The sequence below is a fragment of the Oryctolagus cuniculus genome, chromosome 1 (assembly GCF_964237555.1).
Source record: "Oryctolagus cuniculus chromosome 1, mOryCun1.1, whole genome shotgun sequence".
Lineage (NCBI taxonomy): Eukaryota > Metazoa > Chordata > Mammalia > Lagomorpha > Leporidae > Oryctolagus > Oryctolagus cuniculus.
The window spans coordinates 167376564-167387791 of NC_091432.1; the positions used below are offsets into that span (position 1 = coordinate 167376564).

General features: G+C 46.2%; 1 protein-coding gene across 1 annotated transcript in view; it reads right to left on the reverse strand.

The window, feature by feature from the left end:
* Positions 1-11228, reverse strand: part of AK3 (adenylate kinase 3) — a 47190-nt gene that overhangs the window by 25955 nt on the left and 10007 nt on the right. The gene's annotated exons all lie outside the window — the stretch shown is intronic.

Sequence of the window (11228 nt, forward strand, 5' to 3'; positions counted from 1 at the left end):
TCTTGCCCTTGGAAAGAAAATTCATAGCTCATACATATTCATTAGGAATCCAGAGGAATGCGTGAATCAATCATTCAATTCACACAGTTAGACAAGACATCAACATAGCCAAAGGTACGCAAAGGAATGGGTTAAATAAACAACATAAATGAAAGGATGCGGGAACTTAAGAAACAGAACAGAGAGAATATATATGTCTGCACAAGTACAAGTTACGCAATGCTGGAAAACCCGGAGGTGTGGAAAAGCAATTCCAGTCTCCAAAACTGGGAATGCTTGAGGTTTCAGCCCCAAAAGAATCTGCAAGAAAACCCTCAGGAAACTTGGCTTGGGAAAAACAAAGTTTCAAACAAACAAAAACGGGGCTGAGGAGGGTAGGAGCACAAGGAAAGCTGAGTGTTGTGGTCATGTCAACAGGCCCACAAAACTCCAGCATACTCGGGCTTTGCTGAGGATTGTTGATTACAAATGAGTAAGTCACTGCCAAGTTGGGAAATCTCCTGGCAGCTGTGCCTAGCACAGTCATTTATTTCCTTGTACAAAGGCATTTGTGTGGGTTTGTTCTTCACTGCTTAACTTGCTCCAATGAAATGACACTGAGTTCAGCTTAAATTAGATCCTAATTTCTATGGAGCAAGAAATGCTGCTAGGTTTTGAATATCTTCTCCAAAACTCATGGTGGAACTTGATTGCTATGGTGATGGTATGAAGAGGTGGGACATTTAAGAAGTGATTAGGTCGGGGCTGGCACTTTGGTGTAGCAGGTGAACCTGCCATCTGCAGTGCCAGCATCCCTTATGTGCGCCAGTTCAAGTCCCGGCTGCTCCATTTCCAACTCAGCTCTCTGCTTTGGCCTGGGAAAGTAGTAGAAGATGGCCCAAGTCCTTGATCGCCTGCACCCATGTGGAAGACCTGGAAGAAGCTCCTGGCTCCTGGCTTCGGATAAGCCTAGCTCACACTGTTGCAGCCATTTGGGGAGTAAACCAGTGGATAGAAGACTTCTGTTTCCCTGCCTCTCTCTCTGCTTCTGCCTCTCTGTAACTCTGCCTTCCAAAGAAATAAATCTTCAAAAAAAAAAAAAAAAGTGATAAGGTCATGAGGGACCCCCCATCATGTGTAGATTATTGCAGGAGTCAATTATAAAAAAAGACGAGTTGGGCCCACTTTCCTCTCTCTCGTTCTCACGCGTGCTTGCTTACCCTTCTGCCATAGGGTGATGCAGCACAAAGTATCTCACCAGACGCCAGTGCCAATGCCACGCTCTTGGACTTCCCAGGCCCCAGAACCATGAGCCAAATACAGCTCAGCTCATTATAAATGACTTGGTCTTGGTTACTCTGTTGTGGCAGACTAGGACAGCTGCCCAAAATATATGTGACCAAGTGTTATTACAGGTTAGTTTGAGTCAAATAAATCCCAGATGCATGCGGTATGCCCTCAGTAAACATTTATTGATTAAAAACTGAGAATTACTGTTTGTAACTTTGAGGATTAGAATATATAAGCACTCCAAAATGTACATTTGGGGAACGGTGACCGTGGACATGTGTCATGGGTTGAATCATGTCATCCCAGAAGAAATGTTGCAGTCCTGGGATTTTCTGGTACCTCAGAACGTGTTCTCATTAGGAATTAGGGTCGTTACAGACAAAGCGACCTAAAATGAGGACACGCGGGAGTATGGTCAGTGCTTAATGCAATATGGAGTTGTATATTTGCAAGATAAGGAACACCAAAGAATGCTGGCACTGGAACACAAGAATCCAAGAGAAAAACATGAAATTTGACTCTCCCCCCAAACCCTTTCAGAGAGAGTAAAATCCTGCAGACACCTTGATTTTGGATCTGCAGCCTGCAGAATGGCAGAAGAGCAACCCTGGATCGCCTTAAGCCTCTCAGTTTGTGATAATTTGTTACATCAGCCCTAGCAAGTGGATACACCGTGGTCCCACAAAGCACATGAAGTGTGTCTATACTTGTTCACCGGGAGTTAGGTAAATGAGAAGGAAAGACTAGAAGGCAGAATGTCTGAGAAGCCTTTGACCAGGATGGCAGTGAGGTAAAGAGATCAGAAAAGAACCAGCAAGGGGAGACTAAAAAGAGAAGGAAAGTGCATCAGTTATGTACTACTGTAAAAAGCCACTCCAAACCTCTGTGGTTTAACAACACGTGCCGAACCACTCTCCAGCTGGCCACGTGGGTTCTCTGAAAGGCAGCTCGGCTGGAACGGCTGGAAGCTACGCATAGCTGGGTCACTCTCCACCTGGCCTTCTGTCTCAGGTCTGCAGATTCCAGGGGTCTCAGAACTTCCAGAGAACAATATCCAGGAGCAAGTATGTCTTAAGCCCCTTCTTGCCTCAGACTTTGTTACGTTCCATTGGCCAAAGCAAGTAACGCAGCCAAGCCTCAAGTCAGTGGGTGAGGAGACTACACAAGGGCATGGATGTAGAGAGGTAAGATTCTCTAAGAACTATTATAACCATCTACCACAGAACTCTATTACCAATTCTGTGTAACAAACTATCCCAAAACCTGGTGGCTTAAAACAGTAATACTTGTTTTCTCGCATTTTCCATGGGTAAGGAATTTGGGCTCAGCTTAGCCAGGTGCCTCTGGTTCACGGTTTCCCATGATACTGCCATCAGGTATTGGCTGGGGCTGTGGTCATCTCTGGTCGCACCTTGAGGAAGATCTACTTCCAGGCTCTCTCAGGTACTGGCAGGTCTCAGGTGCTCGGCGGCCGTTGGCTGAAGACATCAGTTCCAACACTGAACAAAGCAGTGCCCTTGCTGTAACAGATATGACATTCCAGTGGGGAGAGAGAAAAGATGCAAAAACATAAATAGAAATATAAAATGTTCTAGGTGACATGGAAAAAAATAGCAGGGAAAAGTGAGGTGGGGGTGAAGATCAGCATGTTGCCAAAAGAGTTGTTAGAAAGGTGGACAATTCAAGACCTAGGGCCGGCGCCGCGGCTCAATAGGCTAATCCTCTGCCTAGCGGCACCGGCACACCGGGTTCTAGTCCTGGTCGGGGCGCCGGATTCTGTCCCGGTTGCCCCTCTTCCAGGCCAGCTCTCTGCTGTGGCCAGGGAGTGCAGTGGAGGATGGCCCAAGTCCTTGGGCCCTGCACCCCATGGGAGACCAGGAGAAGTACCTGGCTCCCGGCTTCGGATCAGCACGGTGCACCGGCTGCAGTGCGCCAGCCGCGGCGGCCATTGGAGGGTGAACCAACGGCAAAGGAAGACCTTTCTCTCTGTCTCTCTCTCTCACTGTCCACTCTGCCTGTTAAAAAAAAAAAATTCAAGACTTAAAGGAAATCTGACAGCAAGCTATTTAGAAATGGTGGGTTTGGGAGATAGGATGTTTGACAGAGAGAGAGTGAGCAAAGAGCACTTATCAGAAAACAGTTTTAAAAAAAAAAAAGCCAGCATGCCTGGAGCAGAGAGGAGAAGGCAAATCACAGGACAGCTGAGGAAGGTGTTGGGGGTCCCAGTCTCATTGGGCCTTGCCAGGCATTGTGGAAATAGTATTGTCCCAAGAAGGCCACAGCACCACCTTGGAGTCCATGCACTCTTCTTATATGTGACTTTGACATGTAACCCCAATTGAGGTGGGATTTGTGTCCCTTCCTCCTTTAAAATGCATGGACTTTTGTGACTGGACCAATTGAATGTGGCTGAAGCAACACCACACAACTCCATAGTTAGATGGTAAAAGACAGCGTGGCCATTGGTTTGTTCACCAGCACCAGCACCTGAGAGGCCTGCAGCTGCTACACAGGGAATCTGACTGCCCTGTGGCTGCCATGCTGTCAGGAGGTCCAAATTCACCCACGTGGAGAAAGCAACTTGGAGGTCCTGAGACCACATGAAGAGAGTAGTGTGCTTCACACTCTCAGTGTTCTGACTCCAGCCCACTGGCTGCACCTGCATGAGGCATGTGAGGTCAGACTACTCAGCTGAGGGCTCCTGGATTCCTGCCCCACAGAAGTTGTGGGAGAAAATAAAGTGATTTTAGTGGGTTTAACCAATAATGCAAGCAACAGACAATGGCTTGGGCTTGTGTGAAAGTAGTACTGATAGTGGGAGCTGGGTGGATTCTGAATACATATATTCATTTCCAGAAATAATCTCAAACTTACAGAAAAGTTCTAAATACCAGAAAAGAATCTTTTCCCCTGAACCATTTGAGATGCTTTGATGTCTATTTTTTACAAACAATGGCACTTTTTTCATAACTACAATAATTTTTTTAAAAAGATTTTATTTATTTGAGAGGTAGAGTTACATATGGTGAGAGGGAGAGACAGAGAGAGGTCTTCCATCTGCTGGTTCATTCCCCAAATGGCTGCAACTGCTAAAGCTGGGCTGATCTGAAGGCAGGAGCCAGGAGTTTCTTCCAGTCTCCCGCGTGGATGCTGGGGCCCAGGGACTTGGGCCATCTTTTACTGCTTTCCCAGGCCATAGCAGAGAGTTGGATGGGAAGTAGAGCAGCCAGGACTCAAATCGGCATTCATATGGGATGCTGGCACTGCAGGCGGCAGCTTTACCCACTATGCCACAGCGCCGGCCTCTGCAATACGGTTGTTAAAATCAGAAAAAGAACACTACCACCTATATAATCTCAGACTCCATTCCATTTTCACCAATGTTCTATTAATATCAAGATCGCACATTGCATTTGGTTGTCAAATATTTATTCTTTTTCAATCTGGAACAGCTCCGTAGTCCTCCTCAACTTTTACGATCTTGACACTGCTGAGGATTAGAGGAAAGTTATTTTGTAAAACACCCTCCATTTGAGTTTGACGAGTGTTCCCTAGTGGTTCTATCAACGTCTGCATTTTTGGTAGCGAACATCAAAGATGTGTGCTGTGTTCATGCTGCCTATCCTCAGGTGGCATACGATTTCAGTATGTTGCAGTATTGATGGTATTAACTTTGATCACCCGTCAAGTTGTTGTCCAATGAGTTTCTCCACAGTAAAATGGTTCTTTGTGTAAGTATACTGTGGGAAGGTAATTTGAGACTTTGCTAGTACTTCATCCTCCATCACACTTCTAATTCAATCCTTTTTCTTCTATTTGTTTGTATGGTTTCCTGCTTTATTAAATGGGTCATAAATCCATTGTCTTTATTATTCATTTTGATGCACAAATCACTTCATATTTGGCCAATGGGATCTCCTATAAGCTAGCATCTGCCCTTTGGCAGGTCCCCATGATTTTCTGTGTACTTTTTTTTTAAGATTTATTTGTTTATTTGGAAGTCAGTGTTACAGAGAGGTAGAGGCTGAGGAAACTTGCATTCACTGGTTCACTCCCCAGATGGCCACAACAGCCAGAGCTGCACCAATCTGAAGCCAAGAGCCAGGAGCTTTTTCTGGGTCTCCCATGTGGCTGCGGGGGGCCCAAGCACTTGAGCCATCTTCCACTGCTTTCCCAGGCCATAGCAGAGAGCTGGATTAGAAGTGGAGCAGCCGGGACTTGAACTGGCACCGGTACGCAATGCCAGCAATGCGGGTGGCAGCTTTACCCGCTACGCCACAGCACCGGCCCCCTCTGTATACTTCTTTACTTTTTTTTTTAAGGATTTATTTATTTATTTGAAAGTCAGAGTTACACAGAGAGGAGAGGCAGAGAAAAAGAGAGAGGTCTTCCAACCAATGGTTCACTCCCCAATTGGCTGCAATGGCCAGAGCTGTGCCGATCTGAAGCCAGGAGCCAGGAGCTTCTTCCGGGTCTCTCTTGCAGGTACAGAGGTCCAAGTACTTGGGCCATCTTCTATTGATTTCCCAGGCCATAGCAGAGAGCTGGATTAGAAGTGGAGCAGCTAGGTCTTGAACCAGTGCCCATATGGGATGCCAGTGCTTCAGGCCAGGGTGTTAACCCATTGTGCCACAGCGCTGGCCCCCTTCTTTACTTTCTGATATAATAAGATCCAGCCTCACCTTGCACTTCCAAGACCCAGAAATACGTTGAAATGGCAGAACAGAGCAAAGGAATATGTAAATAAATTTAAACATATTCATTTGCATTCACATGCTGTATCTATGAATATGTATTTATTATTGTATCTATTTATGTATTATTGAAAACTATGAGTTAACACTGATGCCTTAAATTCTGATCTAACACTCTATGATCTGTTTTTATTTTCTCCTTTCCAGGTTTCTTTTCTGATCCCAATCCCATTACTATTGAGTCACAGCTTCTCATGTAATGATCTTCACCATAAGATCTTCAAAAAGTTCATGGAATTGCATATTATGAAAGAACTATGAATGGATTTCAAAAACTTTTTTGTACTAAAATAAATTACTTTTTTTTTAACAGGCAGAGTGGACAGTGAGAGAGAGAGACAGAGAAAGGTCTTCCTTTGCTGTCGGTTCACCTTCCAATGGCCGCCGTGGCCGGCGCGCTGCGGCCGGCGCACCGCGCTGATCCGAAGGCAGGAGCCAGGTGCTTCTCCTGGTCTCCCATGGGGTGCAGGGCCCAAGTACTTGGGCCATCCTCACTGCACTCCCTGGTCACAGCAGAGAGCTGGCCTGGAAGAGGGGCAACTGGGACAAAATCCGGAGCCCCGTCCAGGACTAGAACCCGGTGTGCCGGCGCTGCAAGGTGGAGGATTAGCCTATTGAGCCACGGCACCAGCCAAAATAAATTACCTTTTAAAAAAATGATTGATTGATTTAAAGGCAGAGTTACAGAGACTGAGGGAGAGACACAGAGAGATCTTCCATCTAATGGTTCACTCCCCAAATGGCCATAACTGCCGGAGCTGGGCCAGTCCAAACCTGGGACCCAGGAGCTTCTTCTAGGTTTCCACATGAGTACAGAAGCCCAAGTACTTAGGCATCCTCTGCTGCTTTCCCAGGCACATTAGCAGGGAGCAGGATTGGAAACAGAGCAGCTGGGACTCGAACTGACATCCATATAGGATGCCAGCATCACAGGCAGAGGCTTTACCTGGTATGCCACAACACTAGCCCCCAAAGTTATCTTTTGATTTTTCCACTAACTTTTTGAAGTTCCATAATTTTCTCTTTTTTTAATCTTTTTTTTTAAAGATTTATTTATTTATTTCAAAGAGTTACACAGAGAGAGGAGAGGCAGAGAGAGAGGTCTTCCATCCACTGGTTCACTCCCCAATTGGCCGCAACTGCAGGAGCTATGCCGATCCAAAGCTAGGAGCCAGGAGCCTCCCCCAGGTCTCCCATACGGGTGCAGGGGCCCAAGGACCTGGGTCATCTTCCGCTGCTCTCCCAGGCCATAGCAGAGAGCTGGATTGGAAGAGGAGTAGCCGGGCCTTGAACCAGCACCCATATGGGATATGGGATGCTGGCGCTTCAGGCCAGGGCATCAACCCACTGTGCCACAGCGCCAGCCCCCCATCATTTTATTATATACTCACCTATGGTGAGTATATGGTAACACATGGTAACACACTGCTGCTGGATTTTAAATTATTGTCTCTGATTAAGAGACACTGACTCTCATGGCCTCCATGTATTTACATGGTAAATCGCCCTGTGTACAACATGATAAATCACCTTATTTATGATACAGCATCCTGTGCATAATCACTATGCTAAATTGCCTGTGTATAGCCAATCTTCCATCATCTCATGTTGCTTGCAAGACCCCATGCTTGACCATTTACACCATCCCAGCACGTGGACACTTTGCTGGGGTCTGACACTCTATGCTGGATCACTTCGGGATGCTCATCCTCTCACTACTGGGTTCTGACCTCACAAGCCTGGCTGCTGACACTGGTGAACACCCCCCTCACCTTGCTCAAACTCCAAAGCCCCAAGCCACACTGCAGTATTCCACATGAAGACATCTTCCTTACCTCTTGAGACTCCAGCACTTGTGCTGTGCTGGTCTCCCACACAGGTGCCCTCTTCCTGAATGTATTTTGAACATGAACTCAACGGGAATCTCTGAACGATGAGAGTAGAGAAAGCTATTTTTCCTGAGCTACTAACTAGAAGAGTAGAATTGTCACTAACTGAGGTTGGGAAGGCTGTAAGAGAAATGCATGTTTGGAGGGAAGGCAATATTAAAGTTATTTTTGGATAAGCCAAGCTTGAGATGTCTGGTGGACATCGAGAGGGAGATGATGGGGAAGCAGGTGAAAGTATGAAAGCTGAGGCCACAGTGGAGGTCCAGGCTGAAGGCATAACTTTGGGAATTGTCAGTGCATTTAAATGCCTAAGACTGTATAAACTCAGGGTGTGAATTTAGATAGAAGTGTGAAGTCTAAGTTCCAGGGTCCTCCAATATTTGGAAGCTGAGAAGTAAGGAAGACACACAGAAGGATCCAGGGGAGGAGGGCATCAGTTAGAGGCTCATCGAAGTCAATTAAAGAAAGTGTTTCAGAAGCCAGCACTGTGGCACAGCGGGTAAAGCCACCGCCTGCAGCACTTCCGATCCAGCTCTCTGCTATGGCCTGGGAAAGCAGTGGAAGGTGGCCCAAGACCTTGGGTCCCCGTACCCACATGGGGGACCTTGAAGAAGTTCCTGGCTCCTGGTTTTGGACTGGCACAGCTCCGGCCATTGTGGCCATTTGGGGAGTGAACAGTGGATGGAAGACCTCTCTCTCTCTCTACCTCTGCCTCTCTGTAACTCTGCCTTTCAAATAAATAAATAAATATTTTTAAAAAATGAAAGTGTTTCAGAAGGCAGTGACACAGTACATCAGATTCTGCTGACAAATAGGGCTGAGAACTGACTGAAATTATTCCTAAGTCTAAGAAAAACCCCTATGAAATAGATTGTTTTTCATTTACAATGTACAAACAAAAAGAAAACACAAGAGTAGTTTTGCCCCAAATCCCATATCTACTCAGCAACTGAATTAATGATTTCAAAAAAAAAAAAAAAATGCTGAATGAAACGCAGGAAATTCTTATCTGAGGAGAAACTCCCAGCAATAGAGTTCAAATGATCCACAATCAGGGTGTTGGGGAGAACAGAGAGAGAAGTAGAGAAAAGTGGGAGGTGGAGGAGACAGAACAGAGGAGGCAAAACTCAGAAACTGGGGCTGCTGCTGTAGCATAGTAGGTTAAGCCTCCGCCTGCGACACTAGCATCCCACATGGATGCCGGTTCCTGTCTGGCATGGGAGGCCTGAAAGCAGCTGCCGGCTCCTGGCTCCAGATTGGCCCAGCTCTGGCAGTTGCGGCCATTTGGGGAGTGACGCAGCGGATGGGAGGTCTTTCTCTTTGTGCCTCTCTCTGTCTGTAACTCTACCTCTCAAATAAATAAATAAATCTTAAAAAAAAAAATCAGAAACTAGGAGGCCCTTTTTTTTTTTTAACATTTTGCAAAAGCAACAAAAGAAGGAGCCTTAGAGTTAAGAACATTTTATCAAAACATTCTTTAAAGGATAAATAAGCAAGAATATCTGGGAGGGGAAGGGAGAAAGAGTGGGAGGAAGGACGTATCATCATGTTCTTAGAACTGTGTCTAACTGTACTGAATCTGTTCTCTTTGTGTTAATATCACATTAACAGGAGAATTGTGTTGTAATTACCATGCATCTGCTGTGACCCTGAGGATCTAAGGTAAAAATGTGAGAAGATCTGAAGGAAAGAAAAGAATATCTGAAAAAATCCTAAAAAAAAAACAATGAAGAGGGACTAGCCCTACCAGTTATTACAACATTGGAAAGCCTGTGTGATAAGAAGACAGTATTAGCACTCGTGTTAGTTCATTTTGTGCTGCTAACAAAATACTTGAGACAGTTATTTATTATAAAAGCAAGCTTATTGGCTTCTGGAGGCTGAGAAGTCCAAGATCAAGGCGCCAGCATCTGGCAGTGGCCTTCCTGCTGCATCATCATGTGGCAGAAGGAAAGAGAGAGTGAGAGACAGAGACAGCGTGCACCCATGCCTCAAAGCCCCTTTATTAAGACATTAAAGTCACCCTTGAGAGTGGCCCAACTACTTTCTCAACATCATCACAACGGCAACTAAATTCCAACAACACATAATTCCAACTAAATTCCACAAACACGTGAACTGCAATATTCCACCCCTGAGCTCGCCAAATGTATGTTCTTCTCATACAAAATGCATTCATTGCAGCCCAATAGCCTCAAGAGTCTTAACTTTTTTTGGCACCAACTTTCCTTCCAGCTGTGACTTGTGAACATTCAGCAAGTTATGCTTCCAAAATCCACTGCTGAGACACAGGATAGACATTCCCATTCCAAAAGGAAGAAACAAAAAGCAAGAAAGAGCTAACCATACCCCAGTAAGTCCAAAGCCTACAGAACAAACATTAGATCCTAGCACTTAAGAATAGTCTTTGACTCTGTGTCTTCACTTATATAGATGCAAAGTGGCAGGGCTGGCCCCTGGAGGCGCCTGGCTGCCTGCCCCCTTGGCATTGCTAGGCATACATGCCACTCTCATGGGGTGGAGTTGGATGCCTGTGGCTCTCCCAGGCTGGTGTTGCCCACAGGTGGCTCTACAGAATGAAGGGGCAGCCCCACTCCCATGGCTCCACTGGGCACTACCCTTGGGGGTACTTTCTGTGCTGGCTTTGTTCCTGGGACCAGTGTCTAAGCCCTAGGGTTATCTACAACATCCTTGGAAATCCAGGTGGAGGAAGCTGTGCCTCTACAGCTCTTGGGTTCTGTGATTGTGTAGAATCAACACCATATGGATGCTACCAAGGTTTACCACTTGTACACTCCAGAGCAGTGGCCCAAGTGACACGGGAGCAATTTAGCTTTAGTTAAGGAGCTGAGAACCCTGCACTGGAATGCAGGGGGCAGAGTTCTGAGCCAGCCCTGGGCAGAGAGCCAGGAAACTACTCTGCCCTCAAGTCCATGGTATACTGATTCTGTGATGGGAGGGCCCCACCAGGAATCTGGACCTGAGAATCTATGAAATGCCTGGGGCAGTCATTCTTCCACTGGAAGAAAGTACAATCCTGTCTCTTTCTCCACTCTGAGAAGAATTCCAATGGATCAAAGATGGGAATTTTGGGGGCTGGTGTTGTGGTGCAGTGGGATAAGCTGCACCTTGAGGTGTCCACATCCTGTGTTGATTTGCCTGGAATCAAGGCTCATCTCTGCCTCAGATCCAGCTTCCTGCTAATGTGCATCCTAGGATGTAGCAGGTGATGGCCCACATCCTTGAGTTCCCACCATGTGGGAGACCCAGATGGAGTTCCTGGCTTCTGGCTTCTGCCTGACTCAGCCTTGTCCAT